The sequence below is a fragment of the Oryctolagus cuniculus genome, chromosome X (assembly GCF_051225735.1).
Source record: "Oryctolagus cuniculus isolate XC-2025 breed Fujian yellow rabbit chromosome X, ASM5122573v1, whole genome shotgun sequence".
Classification (NCBI taxonomy): Eukaryota; Metazoa; Chordata; class Mammalia; order Lagomorpha; family Leporidae; genus Oryctolagus; species Oryctolagus cuniculus.
Genome location: NC_142888.1, coordinates 93,178,544 through 93,204,613, shown reverse-complemented (window position 1 = coordinate 93,204,613; position 26,070 = coordinate 93,178,544).

Below are 26,070 nucleotides of genomic sequence, written 5' to 3'. Positions count from 1 at the left end.
ATTTGTAGGGAAAGATGGATCTTGATGCCTCCAAATCCACAAGAACTAATAATATTTTAGAATTTTTCTCAGAATAATCAAAGCAAGAGACAAATCACAATAGTCAATTCAGCTACTTGATTTCAAGTAAACAAAATAAGTGCTCTCAATATATTTTAATTTTTATTTTCAAGTGGTTCTGTTGGAATTATGGAAATACTCTTAGGGCCACATTATTCAGAGGATTCTATTGTATGGATGTATATCTTAAACACACACACACACACATACACAAATCCATCTGCTACTCAAAGGCACACTGGATCAGTTTACTCAAGACTGCATATGTCAAATAATGGCCGACTCTGTCCTACTTTCTACTGCTAGGTCTCAAGCTGATGTATTGCGCTGCCACGGTAGTATGTGCATCATGACCCAGCCCACAGACATCTTGGTTACACTAGTCGTTAGCAAAGTACTTCATGATCTTTATGTTTAAATGGTGCTGGACAGCTCAGGCTTCACTATCATCACAGGAAGCATCTTCTTCCTACTCTTTTCATGACCTTGGATGATAAAAGGACATAAAGGGGAGTCTAACAACCTTCTGCATCTAAAAGGAAATGACATCTTTAAAAAATGATCTCATTTCTTTCTGTAGAAAATAGAGTCATTATCCTCCCTTCTCCTCCCTTCAGCTGCAGCCATTTTCTGCCCTCCAATATGTGAGGCCACCCATGACATGTAAAATTTAGTGCAAGTAAATTCAGCTCACTCAAGGAATGACCACAGGAAAGCAAAGAAAAGCAAGGAAGCTGAACATGTGCACTGTCTGTTGGTGCATCAAAGCTAAAGCAAGCAGGAGAAAGGACATCAGCCATAGTGCATTTCCACACAAGTGACAGTGAGGAGTGAGAACTGTCAGGATTCAGAGGAAAGAGGAAAAAGTGAGGTGATTTGGACTTTTAAGCAACAATCCACCCAGGGAAATGTGGCTATTAAAGTTAACTCTTGGATAAACAAAGAAGATGGAAATTACTCCGGAATTAATCGGATTTAATTTAATTTGAGAGCAAGCCTGGTTGTGGGGTAGAGCACTTGTCTAGCAATCAGGCGTCTTGAATCTGCAACTCTGCTACCAACTCCAGTAAATTGCTTTGCCACTTAGTCCTTCAGAGATAGTAGTAACTGTCCCTAGTATTGTTCTCAATGGTGTTTTCAAGATGTGTGATAATGTCCATAAAAGGTTTGAAACTCTACAGAGGAAAGCTCTGAGTTTAAATATTTGATCCATTTGTAATTAAATATCCATTTTACAAATATTTATGAGCTGTTACTAAACATATAGCACTGTGTTAGGGGTTATGGAGAGATAGAAATGAGTAAGTCAAAGCTAATTTATTCCTGTAGCTAATAATTGAGTAGCAAGGATGCTCACAAATAAAAAAATAGCTGTTACTTAGACAATATGAGACACACACAATTAGAACAAAATAGTCTTCTGGCAGCCCATGCAGGGAAATAATCACTTCTTGCCAAAGGGAAATGGGAAAGATTTTACAGAGAAAGGGAACTTTGTGTGAACATTGAAGGTTTTCTATGATATAAAAAATCAAAGATATGAGAAGGGTCTTTCAGGAGTAGAAGAAAGTATAGGCAGAAAAAGTATCTGATTTGAGGGGTGCCAAGTAGTCTCTTTTTGGTCATAGCATAAGATATACGCAGAGAAGTAGTTGAGGATAAAGTTAGAAAATGGAAGTTAAGTTCAGACATGAAGAGCTTACATACTATTCAAAAGAATTTGAGCTTCATTTGATATGGAGAAGTGTCATATGTCTTCTCGTGTTCAGTAAATGGCTAGCTAGAGCTTTACTCTTGTAACTCTGAATAGATTAGAGTGAGGACACTTTGGACTAAGGTGTCTAAGGTATTCAAATAAGTTCAAGTGTGAAGTATTAGAAATTTGTTTAGGAGGGTGGCAGTGAGATATTTGAGAGACAGAATCTTAAGAAATTCAGACTGACTAGTTGTCAGTGAGAGTGAGGATTTTAAGGATGGGAAAGTGAGGATTTTAAGGATGACTGCAGATTTATGAATGTAGGAGATTGGAAAATTTAAATAAGGAAGTGGAGACAGTCTGATGATAACAATAACACGCCAACTTTTGGATATGTTGAGTTTCATATCAGAACATTTGTCTAGGTGAAAATATTGAAATGTTCAGTCAGTATTTGGAACTATGGAGTAGGGAGATAAAGAGGGAAGTTGTTTCTAAAGATACAGTTGAGGAAAATCATTTGAACACAGATGATATTTGAAGTCATGCACATGAATGAAATCATTATAGTGAATATTATTGACAGAGAGTTGAAGAAAACCAAAGACAGACCCTTAAGTAATAGGTACAAACTAAGAAACAGAAAAAAGAAATTAAGTCAACAAGAGAAAGACATATGGTCAAAACAATAGGGGTAGCCAGAATGCCTAGGAATCTTAGAAGCCAAGAGAGCAGACAATTTCAGTGAAGAGAGGTCTGTGAGGGGCACGCGCCATGGCTCACTTGGTTAATCCTCCGCCTGTGGCGCCAGCATCCCATATGGACACTGGGTTCTAGTCCCGGTTGCTCCTCTTCCAGTCCAGCTCTCTGCTGTGGCCCCAGAGGGCAGTGGAGGATGGCCCAGGTGCTTGGGTCCCTGCACCAGCATGGGAGACCGGGAAGAGGCACCTGGCTCCTGACTTCAGATAAGCATAGCTCTGGCCGTGGCAGCCATTTGAGGGGTGAACCAATGGAAGGAAGACCTTTCTCTCTGTTTCTCCCTCTCACTGTCTGTCAAATAAAAAAAAATTAAAAAATTAAAAAAAGAGAGGTCTGTGTGATGAATTGTACTAAATGTTAAGGAGAGGCCAAGCTGAGTGAAGGCTACGAAAAGACTGAATTTCAGGAGGTATGAGGCCATTAGTGACCTTTGGGAAGCAGTTCCCATGGAGGGGTGAGGAGAAGCTGCTTGACTGCACGTGGTTTGGAAAGTGGGTGGTGACACGTAGAAGCGACTGCAGATTCTATTTTTTGAGATGGTTGGTGGTGAAAAAAGGCTAGATATAGTACATCCATTTCAGTGCATAGCAATTTACAGGAAATATTTTTGTTAGTTAACATTTCTGTTTGTCTTCCTTTTTTTGATCTCTCCTAGACCAGAATATTATTAGTTAGTATAGGAAAAAACTAACGAAGGCACTAAACAATGAAATAATGGTACCAAAAGAGAACAGAGGAGAAGACAGAGGGATTGGTCGTGGAAGGGAAGCAGAAGACATTTTCCTCACAGACAAAACAAAAGGAAAAGCTAAAGAAGGGTAAATACAGAGAAACATTGGAATGCAGAGGGAGATGTCCAGAGAATTAAAGCAGAACGATCTTTTCCCCAATAAAGTTAAGAAATTAAATTATTTACTAAATGAGGTGGTAGAATTGAGCCACAAGCTTAAGGAAAAGGGAAATGATTTAGACTAACTGTTGCAGAGATTACAGAATGGCATCAAGAAAACATAAATGGATGAATTTCTGAGCAATGACCAGGGACAAAGTGACAAATCTATTAAATTTCTTGAATTTTTTTTCAATAACTCTGAGTAGCTTGTTTAATAAGAGTGTGGAGAAAACAAACATTGGGGATTTATTCAGAGTTTAAGATAGGGTATGTGGCAAATATGCAAAACCCAATGTGGCTATGAATTCATATACATCATGAAAAATATTATTCAAATGCTCGAACATTTTTCTGATGCTTCTAGAATAGATAAGGGAGTGAGTAAAATGAAAAGTGAAGTATTACCTGAGAAAATAGGAAAATTTTGAAGGATATTTAGTCATAATCATAGTGAAGTGTTAGTAAATATAAGGAAGTGAAATATAAGGAGGTTTTATTATAAAAAGTATTGCACAGGCCAGTACTTAGACGTCACAAAATTCAAAACTATGACTGGTTACAAACTTTTGCTGACTTCATAAATGACTGATTTGTCATGAATTTAGTATGTATTAACATTATTATTGCCCATTAAAAACCGGATTGTTGAGACAAAAGTCCAAGTTTTTAACTTATATACAATGACATTATAAATCCAAAAAGGATACTAAGGAAAATAATGGTGTTGAGGCAGAAAGGAAGGCTTACAATGTGCCAAGTATTGCACTAGGTTTTATATATAATATATATTATTCTATTTATTTTTCCCTACTGTCCTATGAGATTATCATATTGTGATTTCCCCATTTTTCTCCCTTCCTTTTTGTTAAAGAATTTAGGCAACTTGACCAAAGATCTATAGCTGTTGGATAGATGGCGAATAAGTGAAACAATTTTGAGCAAGAAGAACAAGCCTGGAGGCATCATATATCTGGATTTCAGAGTATATCCCCATCTACAGTAATCAAAACAGTGTAATATTGGCATTAATACAGATGGACCAATGGAACAGAATAGAGAGCTAAAAAGTAAACCCATGAATATACTACAACCAAGAATGTACAGTGGGGAAAGGATAGTCTCTTCAATAAATGGCATTAGAAAAATTGAATATTTACATGCAAAAGATTGAAACTGCGTCCTTATGTCATACACAAAAATTAAAGCAAAATGGATTAGACTTGAATGTAAGATCTGAAACCATCAAACTCCTAGAGGAAAACATGAGAAAACTTTCTTGACATTTGTCTTAGCAAGGAGTTTTGAACTATAACACTAAAATCCTAGGCAAAAATGTTAATAGCCAAAAATAAAAACACAATTAAAACTACGCAAGGATCCAAATAGACATTTCTCCAACAGAGACATGCACATATCAATAGGTACATGAACAAATGTGCAACATCACCAACCATGAGGTAAATGCAACTCAAAACCACAATGAGTTATCACCTCACATCTGTTAGGATGATACACACACACACACACACACATTCTTAACACATACACACCAAAGAAACAAAAGCCCAAGGGACATAAGGAAACTTAAGAACTTTTGGAGATGATATTATGTTTATTACTTATTTATATTATGTTTATTACTTATATATTATTTATTGGTGACAGTAATAATGACTATATATCCAAACTCATCAAATTATGTGTAGCTTTTTTGCATAATAAAAGATATTTTTGTATAATAAAAGATAAGCATAAAATAAAAAGATTAGTAATTGAAGTTAAGTAACTTGACCAAAGTCCAAAATGAGTGTACAATGAAATTTGAGGCCAGGTTGGAATTTATGTCATTCTGTAGTTACTGGGTCATATTTTCTCAAATAATTCTCATAAGACCATGATAGTGTCTGTCCTCAATGTACCTGGTTAATACAGTAACTTAAAAATCTATGGTCAGTATATCATTTCCTTTCCTTGGTAGGAGGCACTTGATAACTTAACACAACCTGAAAATATGAGCTTTCCTATGTTTGCAGATCATGGAGATGGATAATGGTAAATTGAACTTGGCAAATAAGTGATTTTCCTAACAGTCACCTTGAACTTTGAAAGTAGATTTCAATTTAACCTTAAGTAGATGCTCATTTTCATTCTTCATCTCACTTTATTTGAATTTATCCCACATGAACATGGCCCCAGAGACAAGAGGTAACTGAAACAATATTTCATAAACTGAGCAGCTCAGTCCTTCCATGAGTTAGCAAGGCAGACAAAGAAACCTTTTCTCTGTGTTCAGCTGATCTTGCACTGAGAAGACAGCTCATTTAAAATAATACTATCAAAATGCAGAACTTAGTTCCTTTGTTGGGTGATATAAACAAAGCTTTAACTTCATAGAACAGCATTCATTTTCATACAACTTCAATGTAACCTCAAATTCAAGTCATATTTTAATGTAATTGATATAAAAATGCATATATATATATATATATATATACACACACATTCGCAAATAAGCAGTTCCATTTCAGTCTTGTTCTTTTCTTCAGAAAGAATAGAACTAATCTACTCTCTTTATTGTGTGATTTTTGCAGCAATATCTCTGACTCAATTAACTGGTCAATTCAATCAGTCAAATACTCCGTCATTATGATCAAACTACTAGTTTAATGATGTTTTCTTTCCCCAGTTTACTGATTTATTATTTGACTGAAATCACTAACTCAGTTGGTATTTCAGTATTGGGTGGACATATCTGTAATGACTAGTTAGGTGGAGCAGGCACACTACACTGATGTTCATATAAAAAGATTATATATCAGAAGCCAGATAAATGCTAAAATTAGTCCTCTTTAATGTATCGTTGTAGTAATACCCTTTCTTTTGGTTCATTCTACTTGAATTCATTACCACCTTTAATTTTTGTAAGTTTACATTTTTCAACTATATGTTTCACAGCCAGCAGAGATGAAATATTTTATGAGCATTTATACAGTCATAAATTACGGACATTAAACACATGTAATGATGCCAAATTACAGAACGTCAAAAAAATCACAATTTGCATATTCATCTTTAATTTCTGTACCAATAGTAAAAAGTAAAGTTACTAGATAAGTCATTTGCACACATGAAAGATTTATCTTAAACTTCCAATGCATTTATTGATTCCAGTGAGTGTTCCATTCATTAAATGTCTCCTAAATGGTCTGTGTTTCTGGTTGCAAAGTCATCGTGTGCCATTAAGCATTATGGAAAATGTCAGCATGCTATGATTCAACAACACTAAAAATGCTAAAAACAAGGACAAGTAGAAAGATGAATTAAATTCAAAAGAAAAAACGCTCTAATATATTTTAAGTTCTAATTTTAATTAACTTAAATCAAATGATGTGATGAAAATATAGGTTTGTGTGCCCTATGGTGGGATTCTAGTTTATGAGAAAATGTGATTCTTTACAGATTTGGTAAATATTAAAGGCTTTTTAAATATAGAGATGTTGAAATAATAATATGGTCCATTCATTATGACAGATACATGTGTTGTATTTTATACAACTACTAGATCATTGATTCCTTTATAACTTTCTGGTTTTCATGTATTATCCAGCTCAAATTTTCCCAGAAACAAACCTGAACTTGTGATTATTCCAGGGAGGACTTTGAAGTTCTCCCTATTATTCTGCAGTGCTATTCTTCTTTTCCTCCTTTTGATGTTCCTTCTCCTCTAGAACTGCACTGTAGAATACAGTAGCCACAAGTCATATGTGGCTATTTAAATTAAAATTAATGAAATTTAAATAAAATTAAAAATTCAGTTTCTCAGTTGCACTAGGTAGTATTATTATAAAAGTTCTTCTTGACAAAACTGTCCTAGAATATTATCCTGTATGAGTATATGTTATTGCTCAGGGCATATATTTTTGATTAAGGTGGAAACAGAGTATGGTTACATTCTTACTTTCATCAAGATATATCTGCATGATAATAAAAGAGATATCAGAATACCAAATAGTCTTTTAAAGTCAACAAAATTTAGATTGTAAATAGTGGATCTCAAGAAAAGTAGGTGAGGGAATTATTTGAGGGAAGAGATTTGTTCTAGTACAATTCAAATCATACTGGGCGCAAATGTAGCATTGTGGTCACTGATACACGGAAGTATTTGTTTGTTTATTAATTCTTTTATCATTTTATGCATTTCATTTTTATTTACAGTGTAGCTATGATTTTCTGTTTGCTGGAGATACTGTGGTGATTGAAATAGATATGCCTTTATCCACAATGAGCAATAGTAAGAGATAGCAACAATCAAATAGGCACCTATTTTCTATGGTAAGTGCTATGATAGAGACCATAAAAGGAGCTCAGTAGGAAATACCGCATCATGGACATGGAGCAACAAGAAGGCTTGAGGTAGCCAAAGAGTGATATTTTTTCTTTTTTTACAATTGCAGTTGTTGTATGAAAGTTAAACATAACCTGAGTCTTGAGAGATGTACAAGGGTTAGTCAGTAATAGGAGTGAGGGGACAAACAGTATTTCAGGCGGAGGATGTCCAAAGGCTACAAGCAAAGCAGCACTAAATCAGCTTGTGGTTAAGTTGTGCTGCGAAACCACCCGGAGAAAATAGGGGAAAAGGCACCAGCGCTTGCCTTATTCTATTCTATGTGATCATAAGATGAGATATCATCTTCCATTAACTTTCACATCTAGGAATACTACCTAGGTCTAGCAGACTTCAGAGGCATATATTTGTTATTTGTTTCTAATGTATATATTATGCATATAATAAATGCTATTTTATCTATTATGGAAATTGCTTCTAAGTGATAATTGATCAAATCTGGGACTTTTTAAAGTTTTGAAGAAACTTTAGGACAACTTGTCACCAGCTTCCCCTCCTTATGTACTGAAATGTTACCATTTCTCCTTGTCTCCTGGCCTGACCAAATTTATGAAGGCTTCTCTAATAGCTTTTCTGCCATTACACTTCCTTTCTATATACTTTTGGTAAATGAAATGAGTCATGCATGTGGCTTTAACTTAAGCCACTCTAGACCCCTTCCTTGGTATCAAGAAATACAAAAAGAAAAAAAATGAATTTCCTATCATCATGAAATTGCTTGAAGAAAAGGTATACGGTGGCAAATTATTCTGAGGGAATCAAACATTCTCTCCCACTTCTGTTTGCACTTTTTTCCTGCCTAGCACATCCGTTATACTCCTGGCTCTCCTGTTACCTATTAAGTCCAACCAGGATTGTTGTCCTTGACCTTGCCAAAGTTTTCATACTTGTCCAATAACATTTCTGTTGCTATTCTTCTGTCTTGTTTGTCATGGACTTTTGCAAGAAGAACTGTTAGGTAATGAAATTATAGATACAGGAATGGAAGATATTCTGTTTTCTAGTACTGTTTTTTTTAAGATTTATTTTTACTTGAAAGTCAGAGTTACACAGAGAGAGAAGGAGAGGCAGAGAGAAGAGAGGGAGAGAGGGAGAGAGAGAGAGAGGGAGAGAGAGAGAGAGAGGTCTTCCATCCGCTGGCTCACTTTCTAATTGGTCGCAATGGCTGGAACTGCACCAATCCGAAGCCAAGAGCCAGGATATTCCTCCGGATCTCCCAAGTGGGTGCAGGGGCCCAATGACTTGGGCCATCTTCCACTGCTATCCCAGGCCATGGCAGAGAGCTGGATCGGAAGAGGAGCAGTGGGGACTAGAGCCGGTGCCCATATGGGATGCCAGCACTGCAGGTGGCGGCTTTACCCACTACACCACAGCGCCAGCCCCTCTAGTTATGGTTTTAATGTACAAACATTCTGCTTCTAATATGCATGCATCTAAAGGCGCTACGTGTGTTATAGTCTAAAGAACAAGCCCTTACATTGTGACTTTAGGCAAATCATCTTCCTAACAGACTAAATCAGTGGTTTTCAGTGTTTAATAGAACCTAGGGCCAGTGGAGGTGCCACTGGACTCCCTGGGATAGGTGGGGAGAGAAGGATGCTAGTTGTGTAAGTTTTCAGGTCCCGCCACTCTCTATTTGACTAGAGAAACTCTTCCTTTTTTATCCTGCTTTTGATCAAATTCTATGAAAATTTTATAAAAGGCACAAACCACTGGCCAATAGCTCTATGCAATGTGCAAACTTTCCTTTTATATTATGTTCTTTTCCCCCGTGCCAGCGTAGTCCCTTGAATATTGCAAATGTTCCACAAGACATACATTGGAAGAGTGAATGAATGAATGAATGAATAAAATAAATGTAAGAATTTTGCTCCCCTTCCTGCTTATATCAAGAACTGGATTCTCACTATGGTTCCTATTATCTTTAGGCAGCATGTATCTACTTTGAATGCCTTTCCTTGTTTTTTTTTTTTTTTCTAATAACACTTTAGTGACTTAATAATTTCTTTTTCTGAAGCACTCCAGATCTTAGTAAATTTTTGGATATCTAATTATATTATAATAAATTAATTTCTCATTACTGTTTCTGCTAGTATTAATAACAAAGTTATTATTTAATGTGTACTTTGCATGTAGTGTGCTATTTATCAGAAATCTAAGGAATAGATACTATCTCCATTTAACATAGAAAAATAAAATCAAATTACATGCTCCAAAGTACACACCTAGTAAGAGAAGGAACTGGCATTCAAATACAAATTGTATGTTCTAAACCATTATAATAAAATAAACAGCCTTCCTTTGCACTATATTGCTTTCAAAATTTCTTTTTCTCATTTCTGTCTCTAAATACACTCGCATAATCAATAGCTATATTCACCAAGCTCTTTCTGTGAGAAGACGTCTACCCTTACTGACCTCCTGGTCTCTGCATTGCTGCATCAGGATGCCTAATATATAGTAAAGGAAAACATCACCAATTCTAATTGACTTCCTTTCTTAACAGTAAGCTTCCTTTCTGCAAGCTTAGCAGAGTATCACTTTAAATAAGGGAAGGTGGGAATGACAAAGATTGAAGGTTAAGCTAGCCTGCACCATATGCAGCAGTCATGGATGCTAAAACTTGTGTGCTGACATATCTAAGCAGCCCCTCCCCAGTTCCACATTCTCTTAGGTAGTTATTGCAAAGGCAAGTTAAGTGCCTTTATAGATGGATTATGCATTTATATAGTAGCAGATGCTAAAAAACTGACAATAGAAACCATTTTTTTCACCAAAAAACTAAATTGAGTACCAGTATGTATGCCCATAAATATTAAGGACCAAGCCACTTTCATTTTTAAATGGAACATTCAGGGTAGCTTCAGTCAAATAAGCTCTTTTTTTTTTTTTTGACAGACAGAGTGGACAGTGAGAGAGAGAGAGACAGAGAGAAAAGTCTTCCTTTTCCGTTGGTTCACCCCTCAAATGGCCGCTGAAGACAGCACACTGCACTGATCCGAAGGCAGGAGCCAGGTGCTACTCCTGGTATCCCATGGGGTGCAAGGCCCAAGCACTTGGGCCATTTTCCACTGCACTCCTGGGCCACAGCAGAGAGCTGGCCTGGAAGAGGGGCAACCAGGACAGAATCCAGTGCCCCGACCGGGACTAGAACCCGGCGTGCCGGCGCTGCAGGCGGAGGATTAGCCTATTGAGCCGTGGCGCCGGCCTCAAATAAGCTCTTAAAAGCAGACAAATCTGTAATCTTAGACACTAAGCTTGCATTTTATAAAGAATCTCCAGACAAATGGGGAGCTGGGTAAGGTCAGATAAAAGAATCGTTAATAAGGCAAAATACACTAAAACCATTAAAGGCAAGTATCTAAGAAAAGAAGGTAAATAGAAAGGTAAATATTAAGTTGATCCATGAGATACTGTCATTTTAGAAGTCAGAACTGGTTGAATATTGACAGTTTCATATGGCTCAACAATAATAACAGTTTCTTCAGAGACGAGAAAGGAAAATAAACACAGTGAAACCTGGTAAGTCTTCAAAATTTGAAACTGAAAACTACAGGAGGGAAGGAGAACAAAGAGTCCATAATTTCTTTTCTGACCCTTAGACCTATTCAGAACATTATATTCTTTTCCTGAGAATAAGATCCTGGTGGTTTTTGAAAAAGAATCTCTTCTTTTGGTCTCCGTGGTCAAAGCATTGGATATAGCAGAATGGAATGGAAAACGGATGAAGCAAACTGTTCCTAGTGAATCCAATCACTGTGGGAGTTCTCTGAAGGTCATTTTGGGTTTGCTTAGCTGTACTATGCACCATACACTACATGTGTGGTGTCGGTGCAGTGTTTTAATCTGGCATTGACAAATGTTTTCTGTTAAGGGTCAGGTAGCAAATATTTTAGGATTTGTGTGCCATGTATGGTCTCTGTCACATATTCTTTTTTTTTTTTTTTTTGAAACAACTTTAAAAATTGAAAAGCCTTTCTTAACTTGAGGGCTGTAGAAAAACAGGCAATAGGCCAGATTTGGCCTATGGGTACAGTTTGTTAACGGATGTTTTAGATGAAGATTTGTACATTTTATTGTCTTCTTTCAGACCCACTGATCCTTTTCCATTGTTTCCCGACTTCCCATCTTAGCTCCTTCTCCTTGTCTCATTTTTCATAATTCATGCCCAGTTCTAACCCTATCTCTGCCAATGTAAACTGTAAAAATCTGGATAAATCACTTCTGTAGGTAAGACTTTGTCATGTGGAAAATAAACAATTTAGATTCTGTGATTACAAAGGTCCTTCCCAGCTCTGACATCTCTTGATTATGTTTTTAAACAGTGGATGGAAAAATAAACAGAAAAAGTTGCAGAGGCATATGTTGGGAAAGCTAGAATTTCTAAAGGGAAAATGGATTTTACCAAAATATAACCCCTGAATTACAGTTCTTTCCTCACACATGAGATTCATGAACATTTACTCTGCTAAAGAAAAAGGAACATGATATATTTACTTTATTGTTAAAAATGTTTATATATTTTTAATTTGACTGATAAATAATATGTGTACATATTTATGGGATATCATGGATGTTCTGACACATATGTGCACTGTATAATGTTCAAATAAAGATAAGTATATCTATTTCCTCAAATATTTGTAACTGCAGGAGTAGAACTGGTAGGCATTAGGTTAAATGAAATAAGCCTGCTGTAGAATGACAAATACCATGTGACCTCAGCCATATGTGGAATTTTTAAAGTTGATATCATGGAAGTTGAGAATAGAATAGTGGCTACCAGAGGCTGGGGAGATTAAGAGGCGGGAGGGATGGGTGAGGGGGACCAATGGGTACTAAGCTGCACATGGGTCACAGAAATCATTTCTGATATCCTGTTGCACAATAAAGTGATTCTAGACATTGATAAATGTATATTTAAAAGGAGCTAAAACAAAGGAGTTTGAATGTTTTCAACACAAAAAAATGATAAATGTTTAAGGGGATAGAAATATCCTCATTTGAATGTTATTTAATTTTAAAATAGACCACACCATAGTCCTTTACATTAAGCTTGCTGTTTTTCTGCAAGATTACTGGAAGTTTTCCAACTGGACTCTTCCCATTTTCCACTTACCATGACAACCAAGAGGATGCAGGGAATGAGGGCAGAAATCTCCTCCTCTTCCTCAGAACAAAGCAAAATACATGTTTAACAATATTTTAGATACCCTAACCCACACATGTTTGCATTTGAAATTGTTACTTTTCCAGAATGTGAAATTAGATCCAATCTAGTCAGTAACACAAGAATCCTTCAAAAAGTTTGTGGAAAATAGAATTAAAGATGAGTTTATTTGGTGAAAAGTAATTGAAACCCATGCCTGTCTTTGAAAAGCTCATTGAAAATGAATATTATAAAAACCTATATATGGGCCGGCGTCGCAGCTCACTAGGCTAATCCTCCGCTTGTGGCGCCAGCACCCCGGGTTCTAGTCCTGGTTGGGGCACCGGATTCTGTCCCCGTTGCCCCTCTTCCAGGCCAGCTCTCTGCTGTGGCCTGGGAGTGCAGTGGAGGATGGCCCAAGTGCTTGGGTCCCTGCACCCGCATGGGAGACCAGGAGGAAGCACCTGGCTCCTGGCTTCAGATTGGCGCAGTGCGCTGGCCATAGCAGCCATTTGGGGGGTGAACCAATGGAAGGAAAACTTTCTCTCTCTCTCTCTCTCTCTCTCTCACTGTCTAACTCTGCCTGTCTAAAAAAAAAAAAAAAAACTTTATATGGATTTCAAGATTATTTGTACAAAAATAAACTTAATTTTAATTCCATTTCCCTGAACTTTTTGAAGTACTCTTGTAGCTTCAATTATCATCCTTGAAAAAATGGTTTTTTTAAATATTTATTTTTTATTTATGTGAAAGACACAGTTATAGGAGAGAGGTAGAGACAAAGAGAGAGAGGTCTTCCATCCGCTGGTACACTCCCCAAATGGCCGTGACAGCCAGAGCTGTGCTGATCTGAAGCGAGGAGCCAAGCGCTTCTTTCAGGCCTCCCATGTGGGTGCTGGTGTTCAAGCACTTGGGCCATCTTCTACTGCTTTCCCAGGTGTATTAGCAGGGAGCTGGATCGGAAGTGGAGCAGCTGGGACTCAAACTGGTGCCCATATGGGGTGCTGGCACTGCAGGCTGGGTTTTAACTCACTGTACCACAGCGTCAGCCTCAAAAAAAATTTTTTTTTCCGGTTAGGCTTCTAGGCAACTTTCTCTATCGTGTTAGATCACTGGTTGATCCTTTCTTTTTCTTTCTTTCTTTCTTTCTTTCTTTCTTTCTTTCTTTCTTTCTTTCTTTCTTTCTTTCTTTCTTCTTTTGCAATACTTGATCTAAAAACTGATTATATCCTACACTGTAGAGTTATGAAAAAAAAATGGTGATATAAGATAGAATAAAGAAATAGACATCTCCTTTCCTTTTACTGACTTCAGTTCACTGTGATAACTTCCAATTAGTGGTCAGTTCACATGTAGGTCCATGAAATATTGGAACTGGAAAGTAGGGAGCCAGTGCTTACAGCAAAGCAGGTTTAAGCTGCCACCTGTTGTGCCCGCATCCCATTTGGGAACCGGATGGAGTTCTGGCTGCTCCACTTCCAATCCAGCTCCATGCTAATACTCCTGGTATAACAGTAGGAGATGGCCCAACTGCTTGGGCTCATGCACCCATGTGGAAGACCTAGAATAAGATCCTGGATCCTGGTTTTGGTGTGGCCCAGCACCAGCCATTGCAGCCATTTCAGGGGGTAAGCAAGCAGCTGTATCTCTCTCTCTCTCTCTCTCTCTCTGACTCAGCCTTTCAAATAAAATAAATAAATATTTTAGGAAAAACTGGAAAGTAATTCAGTTTCTAAATTTTTAAATGATATTAAAATCCAGATGTGACATGACTTCCCTGATTAACTTGCTACTTTAGTGTCTGACCGAACTAAAATCCAATCCTTCCATTTTTCAGCCTGAGCTGTTCCAATCATACCGTATCTCATGGTCATTTAAAGTAACAGTAATCTATACAGGAAACATAAGTCTTTAGTTGTAACTAGGAAAGTGCATACCTTTATCACTCAGATTTTAATGGAGGTGAAGAAATTTGCTTGAAAGTCTCTGGAATAACACGCACAGTATTTCAGGGGAAGGGGTGCTTTTTTTAAGCAATCAGTTCTAAGCCTCCAGGAAGATGGACAATCTCTTTTCCAAGCTGCTGTTACTAACCAGTTACAACTTGTGGAATTTCTACCAAAATCTCAGATGCTCAGAAAATTTTGCGAATAATTAACAGAGGAAAAGCACAAAGAGTGCCCTTGCCACATTTCATGCATTTCTCACCAGTCCAGTATACAAGGAGAAACCTTAATAATCTATCCCTAAGGGAGAGAGATATAACCTTCATGATCTGATTTTGTCCTTTTAAGCACTCTGCTGTAGCATTTGAATCAAAGGAAGACATAAACTGGCAGATAGCAGGAACCACATCTATTTAATTTATATCTCATAGTGCTTAGCATGGCGCCATGTATATATGGGCACTTGATAAATATCACTTGAAGAGAAATGCATTCCAAATGCATTTGTTGGCAGTAGGCTTAGTTTTCATCCCTTTACTGATTGGGGATCTAAATGTCACACTCTTCCCACTTTATGTGTCTTAAATAAGGATTTCACTCTTCCCCTTGATACAAGAGAACTTTTTTAATGTGAGTACACCAGTCTTGTGATACTGGTGAGAGAGTCTCACAGAGAGGCAGATTGGGAATTAGTGCTAAGAAATCAGTCTCAACTACAGATTACACAAAATAGGAATTTGTGGCCCTGCCTGAGATCTCTCAGGACAATTACCTATTCTGTTCACTTTTCTTAGTGGTGGGCAAGGAGTTTCTCCAGTTTCAGCAACATATAGAACATGGCTTATTGAACTGGAATTTATTGTCAAGGAAAGATTTACTAGTTTCACTGTGCTCTGTACCTTTGTTTTAGGAACCTACATCCATTAGCTTGAATGGGAACTCTGAACTGCAGGCAAGACAGAATTAGTTATAGAAATGAACAAAAACCTTTTCATGATATTTTATTCTTAAATCTCAGCAAGCCAGTGTGAGTCACTGTGGAGAAACCAAAACTTAATGGTATCATACTAAGTGGACCCTGAAATCAAAAAGGAAAACATCAAAGCGAAATAACCAATCTCATTTTATTATCCAACCTAAAAGGAGAGTAAAATAGTAAGAAGTTAGTTTGATTTAAAGTACACCTGCCTTAATAATATAGGCAGGGACACTTTTAAATACAGGCCTTTCATCTTACTTGTGTCTCTTTAAGCAGCTTTTGAAAAATATCAGTGAAATAACCGTCATCAATTTTGAACAAATAGTTCCCAATCTAAGCCAGTACTGAGACCTCACAGTAATTGTGCCTGCCATTGCATTCATGTGAGTAATCTAAATGCATAAAACAATATATTGGTCCTTGTAATGTTTGTTTATTTATTATTAATTAATTTACTTAATGTTCTTTTTTTTAAAAAAAAAAGATTTATTTTATTTATTTGAAAGACAGAGTTACAGAGAGAGGTAGAGAGAAGTCTTACATCCACTGGTTCACTCCCCAATTGGCCCAATGACCCAAGCTGCGCTGGTCCAATGCCAGGAGCCAGGAGCCACGAGCTTCCACCTGGTCAAGGACCTGGGCCATCTTCCACTGCTTTCCCAGGCCACAGCAGAGCTGGATCGGAGAGGAGCAGCCAGAACTAGAACCGGTGCCCATACGGGATGCCTGTGCTTCAGGCCAGGGTGATAACCCGTTGTGCCACAGCGCCGGCCCCTACTTAATGTTTTTATGCAATCAGGTACTGGCACAGAAATCACTTATCATATATAGAATTGAAACCAATACCCCATGTAATGGTTAGAGATATAGTTCATCAAGTATTATAGATAATGTGGGAAATAAGTTTAGGGGTAAAGAAAACAGAGGTCAAGCTTACCCATTGGAAAATTTCTCTTACTTCATAGTTGGTAAAATGGAAAAGCAGTTTTCAAAGCTTTTTCCCAGAGTAATTTCTTCCCCTGTGTATATTAGAAACAAAACGTACTTCGACAACCTATTTTATAAATGAACTAACCTCACTCATCTGATGGCTAGACATAAAATCACATAGGTGATGCTCTTTATCAAAGCCTTTTTCCTTCTGGGAACAAATACTTAAGTCGCCTTTGCCACCAATGGGGGAAAATGAATCCAAAAAGGAAACATGGGCCAATTAACAGACTGAAGAAAACCATGAAATGTGGCAAAAATCCAAACAGAAAGGTGAAGAAGTTAAATCTACTTTGGCTGAGTGCATAGCTTTAATTAGCAATTTGAGCCTAATACTGCCCATTAAGAATGTGCTGAAAGCATCCCAGTGTTGTGGTGTGGTGTACAATCATGCCACATTTACAACTTTGTGAGAATGCCTGCATCTGCTCTGTGTGGTGCTCCCTCTGTCTCTGAGTTCAAGTCTCCAATGTCAGTGCAATAAAGGTGGGAAGGCTGCATTTCCAAAAAGCCAACTCGGGAGGCAAAGCATGAGAGGCAAACACAAAAGGAAAAGGGATGTGGTTCCATTTCACCGGCAGATTACTTACTAGAATAATTGAAAAAATTTACTTAATTATAGCATCCCTGCCTTTGTCAGAAGTACAACTAACATCCTCTTAGTCACTAAGACTCAAAGCCATAGCTGTCTCTTTCTCTCTTATCTTCTGTACTGAGGTTATATAACATTTTCTGTTGATTTTTCAGACGTTAGTCTATTTCCATTAATACTTGAACCCAGGGTCATCTTATCTCTTGCTTGGATTATGAAAGAAGCTTTAACCTGCTTTCTCTAACCAACCTTTTCCCACCATAACAATTTACCCCATTTGACAATGTCTCCTACTATACATCCTGCACATCAATGACAGAATACTCTTTCTAAAACATGGCTATCCGTCTTCTTATTCTCCTGCTCCAAAATTGTCAGTGATTCAAAATATCCTACGTAAACCTCTCTGCTTAACTTCTAGGGTCCTTGATAACATGTTCCTATACAAAGTTATTTCTCACTGGCATACACCTAACACACACACACACACACACACACACACACACACGGTCTATGTAGTCGGGCTTACATTCACATTGTTAGGGGACATATGTATTCTCATTTCTGCATCACTATGCATCTGAACCAACTGCTTAGAGCTCTGTTCCTCATTTTCCCCAACAGTAGAAGAATGGTAAATTTATCATTAGAATAAATGAGTTGTTTTACAACAATACCTGGCATAAAAATGAATGAACATTTCCCTTTTCCCTCTGCTTATAAAAACATCTATCACTTAACTCAGATAACACTTCTTGCCTAATCAAATCTTCACTTTCCACTCCTTTGATCACCAAGTTAAGATGTATGTGAATCCTTACCTATTATCTGTACTACCAAATACAATGATCAATTATATGCTGCTTGTTATTATTCACTGTTGTTTCAAAGGTATATGAGGGTTCTTTAAAGTGTTTTTGGACAATGAATTAAAACATGAAGATATCTTGGAGCTGGCACTGTGGCATAGTGGGCTAAGCCTCCACCTGCGCTCCAGCAACCCCCACGGACTCCGGTTCAAATCCCAGCTGCTCCTCTTCTGATCCAGCTCTCTGCTATGGCCTGGGAAAGTAGTAGAAGATGGCCCAAGTCCTTGGACCCCTGCACCCATGTGGGAGACCCAGAAGAAGCCCCTGGCTCCTGGCTTCAGATTGGCCCAGCTCTGGCCGTTTTGGCCATTTAGGGAGTGAACCATACAATGGAAGACCTTTTCTCTTTCTCTTTCTCTCTCTGTCTGTAACTCTCTCTCTCTCTCAAATGAATAAATAAAATCTAAAAAAAAACGCATGAAGATCTTTCATGTATCCAATCATTTCAGTCAGTTGTAAGTTCCTTGAGGTCAGGGACTTTATTTTTTCTAGTCATATTTAGTACACAGCAGGCACTAAAATATCTCATGATTATTAAAATAAAGGGGACATTTACAATATTATTTTCCATTTAATTCCAGATTGTAAGCAGCCAGCCCCAGTCTCTTCCTCTACCCTTTGAAATTTTTGTGACTCATCTGAAGGTCAGAATAATTTGTCCATTAGATTACTGTTTGTAGTCCTTGCCTATATTACCCCTGAACTAGGATCTTTTTACTATTTACTTATTGATATGTTTATTTAGTGAAGCATTGAGCTCTTGACTGTAATGTTAACTAAAACTGTTATATTAAAAAGGAAGGAAGGAAGGAAGGAAGGAAGGAAGGAAGGAAGGAAGGAAGGAAGGAAGAGGGAAGGATGGGAGGGAACACCATTATATTCTAAGAATTGTTTCTATGAACTACATTGAATCTGTTCTCTTTGTATTAATATTACAGTAACATGATAAAAAAAAAGAGAAAAAAGATAACTTATAAGCTTCCCAATTTCATTCTTTTCCTTTCAGCAAATTCTAGAATATACAGGACAGAAACCACTAAAGCAAATAAACACTTATGATCTTGGCAAGACTTTCAATTACTGTGTACTTCTGCCTTACTAAAGGCCAAGTAAACATCACTGGCTGCACTTCAAAAGTAGTTTTGCTTATTGTTTGCCTATAAACTGTCATCTGCCTAACAACAGATTTTTCATCTTAGAAACTCATTTTAATCCTATAGTCCAGTAAGTACCTAAATCTCTCCTCCTATTCTCATAAAATCATAGATACAGAGATGGTTAATCAGGTGGCACAGGAAACTGATAAAGAATGGAGTTTACTAACAACTGTCAGATACTGCACTATGCCATATACTGGTTAAGTCATTTTTAAAAAAAAATATACTAACTCACTCCAATGATGTATAAGAGTAAGAAGATATCATTGTGATATTAGAACTCAGTATTCAGATGAAGCAAGAGAGTCACCCTTAATCACACAGCAACTGCAGCTGGAATTTTGTACTGTAATAATTATTACAAATAATAACTAGTAAGAAGTATACATTTAGCCTTTAGGCTAAGATATCAGCCTCCACACCACAGTGTCTGGACTAGAGTAAAGGTTCTACTCCCAATTCCACCTTCTGCTTATGAGCCTCCTGGGAGGCATCCAGTGATGGCTCAAGCAATCATGTCCCTATCTCCTATGTGGGAAACCCAGAGTGAGTTCCCAGCTGCTGGCTTCAGCCTGGCCCAGACCTGGCTGTTGTGGGCATTTGAAGAGTGAATTACTGGATGACATTTCTCTCTTCTCTCTCTCTCTCTCTCTCTCTCTCTCTCTCTCTTTTAATCTGTCTCAAGTAAATAAAATTTAGAAATAATAACAGTAGTTTTTGGAAATTCACTATGTGATGGGCATCATGCTAATTTAATTTATATGCGCTCTCTGTTTAATTTCAACTCTGGTCTGACTTCTGCAATAAACCATCTTCCTACCACAGGACGTTTTGAAGAGAGTGCTTGGAGGAAATGCATTTTATTAAATTTTAACATTTGTGCAGAAGTAAAATTGACTAGAATTATGCAAATAAAAAACTGATAGTGATTTGATATTTTAATATTAAATCTTCATGCAATTTGCAAAGAGATTGACTTGTCTAACATGGACTGGTGTGGAAACCTGTAAGATATGAATCAGTATTTGAACACAGAATATAGTTAATAGATTACATAAAATGGAAAAAGAAGGAAGAAGAGCTTTGCCAAGGGTAGGACAGAAATAGTTCCCTAAGTTATACTAAAATACTGAATTCCCTAGTGAAAAGGAACTGACATTTATATTAAATTCATGTTGTAGCTATAACATTATCTTAATGTCATCTAAGTTAATAATAAAATATACAAATGGCCAATAAAGCATATAGTTTATGCAATAGTATGTCTTCTGCTGTGATCACAAAAATATTGTTGCTATTTGTATGAAATTCTCAGTTAAAGAGGCTTTGATGCAAAAGAGTATTGCAATGAGGTAGAGTCAAATAATTGTACCTGGCTTCTAATGCCCTGAGCAGTCTATCAGGTAAGCAATATAACTTAAGAATAGCATCTGATGACAGCCTATTCCTCTTGGATAAGCCACAAGTGACTTTGACACAGGATTATTCCCTATCTTACTTCTTTAAGGTAATAATTAAATTGGTTTTAATTTGCCTTACATTTTGATCTGTGACAAAAAGTAACACATGCTCATTTTTCATTAAACAATGTATACAGTATCCGGTTGGAGGTGAGCAGAGGAAAGCAGATTGATAAGCTCAGTCACAGGCTATCTGCTCATTTTTTCAAAGATTTATTTATATATTGCAGAACACAAACCGGCACCCATATGGGATGCCAGCACAGCAAGCAGCGTCTTTACCCCCTACACCACAACGCTGGCCCCATCATTTTAATAAATATTTTTCCCTAAATGAGCTCATTAATTTTCACCTTTTCAAATTTCACTTTGTCTTTGGATTATTTTAAAAAGGAAAATCAAGTAGAATCAGAAAGAATGCCCCTCTTCCACACAAATTTCTTGTGTTTTTTTATACACTCTGGCTACTACTGATGAGCTACTACTGAAGGGCTGCCAAAATTCACATTGGTGAGACAGTATTCTTGGGAAGATGATCTAATTATCAGTAATGAGCAAACAATATTTTCAGGTGTACATACTATTAAGAAAGCATGAACACTAACTTATAAAACATTAGATATCCTGCATCCATAACAGACTTGATTTCATGTGGAGACACATCAGGTGATTTGCAGAAGAAGGTTCAGTCCTTATTTAGTCTTTAACATGTTAATGCTTTGTATCTTTACACTGGTCAATTCAGGGAATCGTCTTTCCCTTTAGTGATCATGACTGACCTATTTCAGAAAGTTCAATAAGCAGTTCTATCACGTAAAGAGGCTTAAGAGAAAGTAGTCATTGCCCCCGGTGTTCAGGAATATTATTGACTAACAAATCACCTTAAGTTTCAGTTATGTTGAAAACAACGAATGTTAGAAAATGGAGCCATTCAACTTTGTGCACAAGAACCACAACTAACTCACAGGAGTTAGCTTTCTCAGCTAACTTTCTCAGGAGATATATCAGATAAAAATATCCTAGTTAAGATTAATTTCTAGTCTACAAGTCTTTTCCTATGAAAATTGGCAGCATAGTCATCTTTGGCGCATTCTTGAGGATTCAAGAAGGCCCTAGAAATAAAAAGTGTTTCTCCACATTTGGTCTATTTTGATGCCTGGAAAGTAGATGCTATGGTGGACTGGTGTCAGCCTTTTTCTATACACCAATAAATTTCAGAATCCTTAAAAAATAACCTTGCTCTTCTCTGAGGTCATCTTTTGATTATTGTATTTATTTTTATGCTACCTTTTCACTGAATATATTTAAGGTAGTATGCATAAATTTGAGTAGTGCAACAAGACATTTCTTAAGTAAATGGGGAAAACATGCCAAAGAAATTTTAAAAGGTTAATAAAGTAGGATTAATCCACAGGTGAAATTAGTACCAAAAGATATATGCTGTGATGTACCAAAAGAAAGATAACTTGTTACATGAGCTGCATCACATACACTTGTTTTTAAAAATTAAGACAAAAATTATCTTCAGCAATAAGGCTAGAGAAGATTTGTCTGCACTTTTATTCATTTAATTCATGATAGAGATGCATGCACACATACACACACACAGAAAGAGAGAAAGAGACAGAGAGAAACAGTCCTATTTGCTGGTTTACTCCCCTATTGCTAGTTTCCTACATGGGTTTCAGGGACCCAAGTACTTGTGACCTCCTTGTTTGTACATTAGCAGGAAGCTAGAATCAGAAAAGCCAGGACTTGAGCTCAGACACTCTGATATGAAATGCAGCTGTCTTAACCTCAGTCTTAAGCTATGTGTTAACCTCTGTGCCAAACACCTGCTCCAAGAGAAATTTCTTATTCCTCATGTATATTATAGTGTGGAATGTAGTGAATAATTTCCTCAGCAACTTAATAGAAAACATCCAACATCATCAGGCTGTTGTATACATATCATCTTTCAATGCATAACAATGGTATTTTGTCATTATGCCTAAGCCAAATTCTGAAAAAGAAATTCTACATGTGTTTGGTACTAGATGAGGTGGATGATGGCACAAGTTGGGTCTGCCTTAAGTGTGGTTTGTCGTTAGCTCTTTCACACAGTCTTCCAGGCACACTCTCTCAGCTATGTTTTGATATATATTCTGAGATAGAGACTTTTAGGTAGTACTCTTTATCAAGTGTTGGAGTAAAACTAACTTATATTGCTTCTTAGGTATCTATAGGTATCTATAATTTAACAATCAACTAAAAGAGAGTAGAGTCTAAGCCTACTTAGTAAAATTTAGGACACTGACATGAAGAGTAGCTCACTGAATTTCTTGACCATAATGAGTCAAGGGAATACCTTCAGGAAGGAACAAAAGTCCTCCCAAAATATTTAAGGTCTACTTCATCCTATAAATGAGCAAGTAGTCAAGTTATCTAAGTTGTCTATCATTATACATTTCCACTTGGATTGTTTTTCTAACAGGTTATAACCGAATACCCTAGTTATCTGTAAAGGAAAACTCATTAAAACAAGTCTTAAACCTTAAGGACGATAACTTTTTGGTAATTTTTCTGAGGTTGGCTATTTTATTTTTTAAAGGATTGATTTATTTTCAGGCAGAGTTACAGAGAGAGGAGAGACAGAGAGAGAGAGAGAGAGAGAGAGAGAGAGGGAGAGAGAGGGACAGACCTTCCATCGGCTGGTTCACACCCCAAATAGCTACGCTGGCCAGTGCTGGGCCAGGTCAAAGCCAGAAGCTTCCTCTGGATCTCCCACTTGGGTGCAGGGGCCCAAGAACTTGGGTCATCTTTTGCTGCTTTCACAGGTACATTAGCATAGAGCTGGATTGGAAGTGAAGCAGCCAAGACTCTAACGGGGGCCCATATATGATGCCAGCGATGCAGGCTTTACCTGCTAAGCCAAAACATTGGTTCCAGGTTAGCTATTTTCAAAACAATCTTAATTAATTGCATATGTCTACCTATTGTATAGATTGGTTATCAATAAGCCAGTCAAATATTGAGAAATCATTACCAATAATGATGACTTTTGCAATAGTAAATTTTTTTTTTATCTTTTATTTAATGAATATAAATTTCCAAAGTACGACTCATGTGTTACAATGGCTTCCCCCCCCATACCGTCCCTCCCACCCACAACCCTCCCCTTTCCCACTCCCTCTCCCCTTCCATTCACATCAAGATTCATTTTCGATTATCTTAATATACAGAAGATCAGCTTAGTATACCTTAAGTAAGTATTTCAACAGTTTGCTCCCACACAAAAACATAAAGTGAAAAATAATAGATGATTTTTTTTAAATGATGATGAAATCAGAAGAAATTATGCAATAGTAAATTTTAAAAAAACATTTGGTTTATCCATTTATTTATTTGACAAGCAGAGAGGGGGAAGGAGAGAGAAAGGGAGAGAGAGATCTTCTACCTCTTGTTGCACTCCCCAAATGGCTGCAATGGTTCGTACTGGTCCAGGCTGAAGCCAGGATCCTGAGACTCCATATGAGTCTCCCACATGAGTGGCAGGGGCCCAAGTACTTGAGCCATCTTCTTCTACTTTCTCAAACCCATAACAGAAAGCTGCAATAATGAATCATAAGCCACATTTTCTGGAAGCAATTGGACTTTTAGAAAAGTCACTTACTACAGTCACAAGGAGATCATTATATTAAAATTATTTCATCTGTATATTAGAGCAATTTTATCATTTTATTCTCTGTAGGGGCATTTGTGGATGATGAACAAGCATAATTTGTGTGCCTAACCCAGTCTATTGTTTACCACAAGCAGGAAATAATTTTTAGTTTACTTGATTGTGAGATGTGGAAAGGATCACATTCTTCCCCAAAAGACTTTTTGTCCTAATTGGGCTATACCTGTAAATCTACCACTAGGGATTTATTTATTATTGGAGGCAGTGGAGAATACAGTTGTCTGAAGTTCATAAACCGTATTTTACATCAGAATCATTTAAGAAGCCCATTAAAAAGGCAAATTCTGTACCACATTCTCACATCTGCTTCAGTAGTTCTGGGGTAAGATCCAGGGAGCTCCATTTTAACAACAGCCTTAAAGATAATTATGATGCAAGCCATCAGTATACCTCATTGTGAGAACCATAAATCATCTCCTGGCACTGGGTGGGGGGGTTGGTTGATGGCCAGAGTCTGGGAAAATTGGACACAGAACCCTTCTAGAGTATGAGAGTAGTGAACATACACAATGTATATGGAAAAGCGCAAATAATATCATCTGAATCAAAGGTAGGTAAGGGTCGTCCTTGGCTGCCTGTCCACTCAAGCTTTTATGGTTAATAAGAACTACGTGAATTTGGAAGATAGTCTCTCTGGGTGTTGCCACACATTTTGAAAATAGGGAGTGCAAGCATGAGTATTATAACAGCATCAAACTTTCTATATTTCACTATAGCCAATGTTATAAGAAAGAGGTGGTCGTAATGATTTCTAAAAATTATCTTTTCTTCCTTACCTTCCAGAATACGAATAAGTTCACTTATCCCTTAATCACAACAGTAGTCTCATATTTTCACTTTCTCTACATGTAGTAAAAATATTTTAGTGACATTCTGTGTTTCTCATGCAATTCACACAACAGAAATCAACACAGCTAAATTATCGTTTCAGTAGGTCTTTTTACAACACATATTCACTTTCAAATCCCTAGACTATAATAGGATATATATAATAAATAAATATATATATATATATATGAAAACTGGCGCTATCCTTGTCATAAGAAAAACACATTTATTGATAAAGTAGTTGGTGTAATATACCTAGTGATTTTGAAAATGAGATGCTAAAGAAAATAGTAGACTATAACAGAAAAGAGAGAGAAGGAAGGCTTAGATGTTTTCAGATAAAATGATGAAGTGCCTTTTATGAGAAATAAAGGCCACACAAAAGCAGGTGCACATTTGATAAGATCTAAGTCCTTAGGCTGGAACATGTCTGGGGAAGAAAAGTGAATGAAGAGAAAATACAAACCAAATCATATATAATAATAATAAAAATGGATAATAATTACCTTCATCATTTACTTAGTTTCTACTTTTCAGATACAGCAGAAATCTTGAGGTTACAGAAAA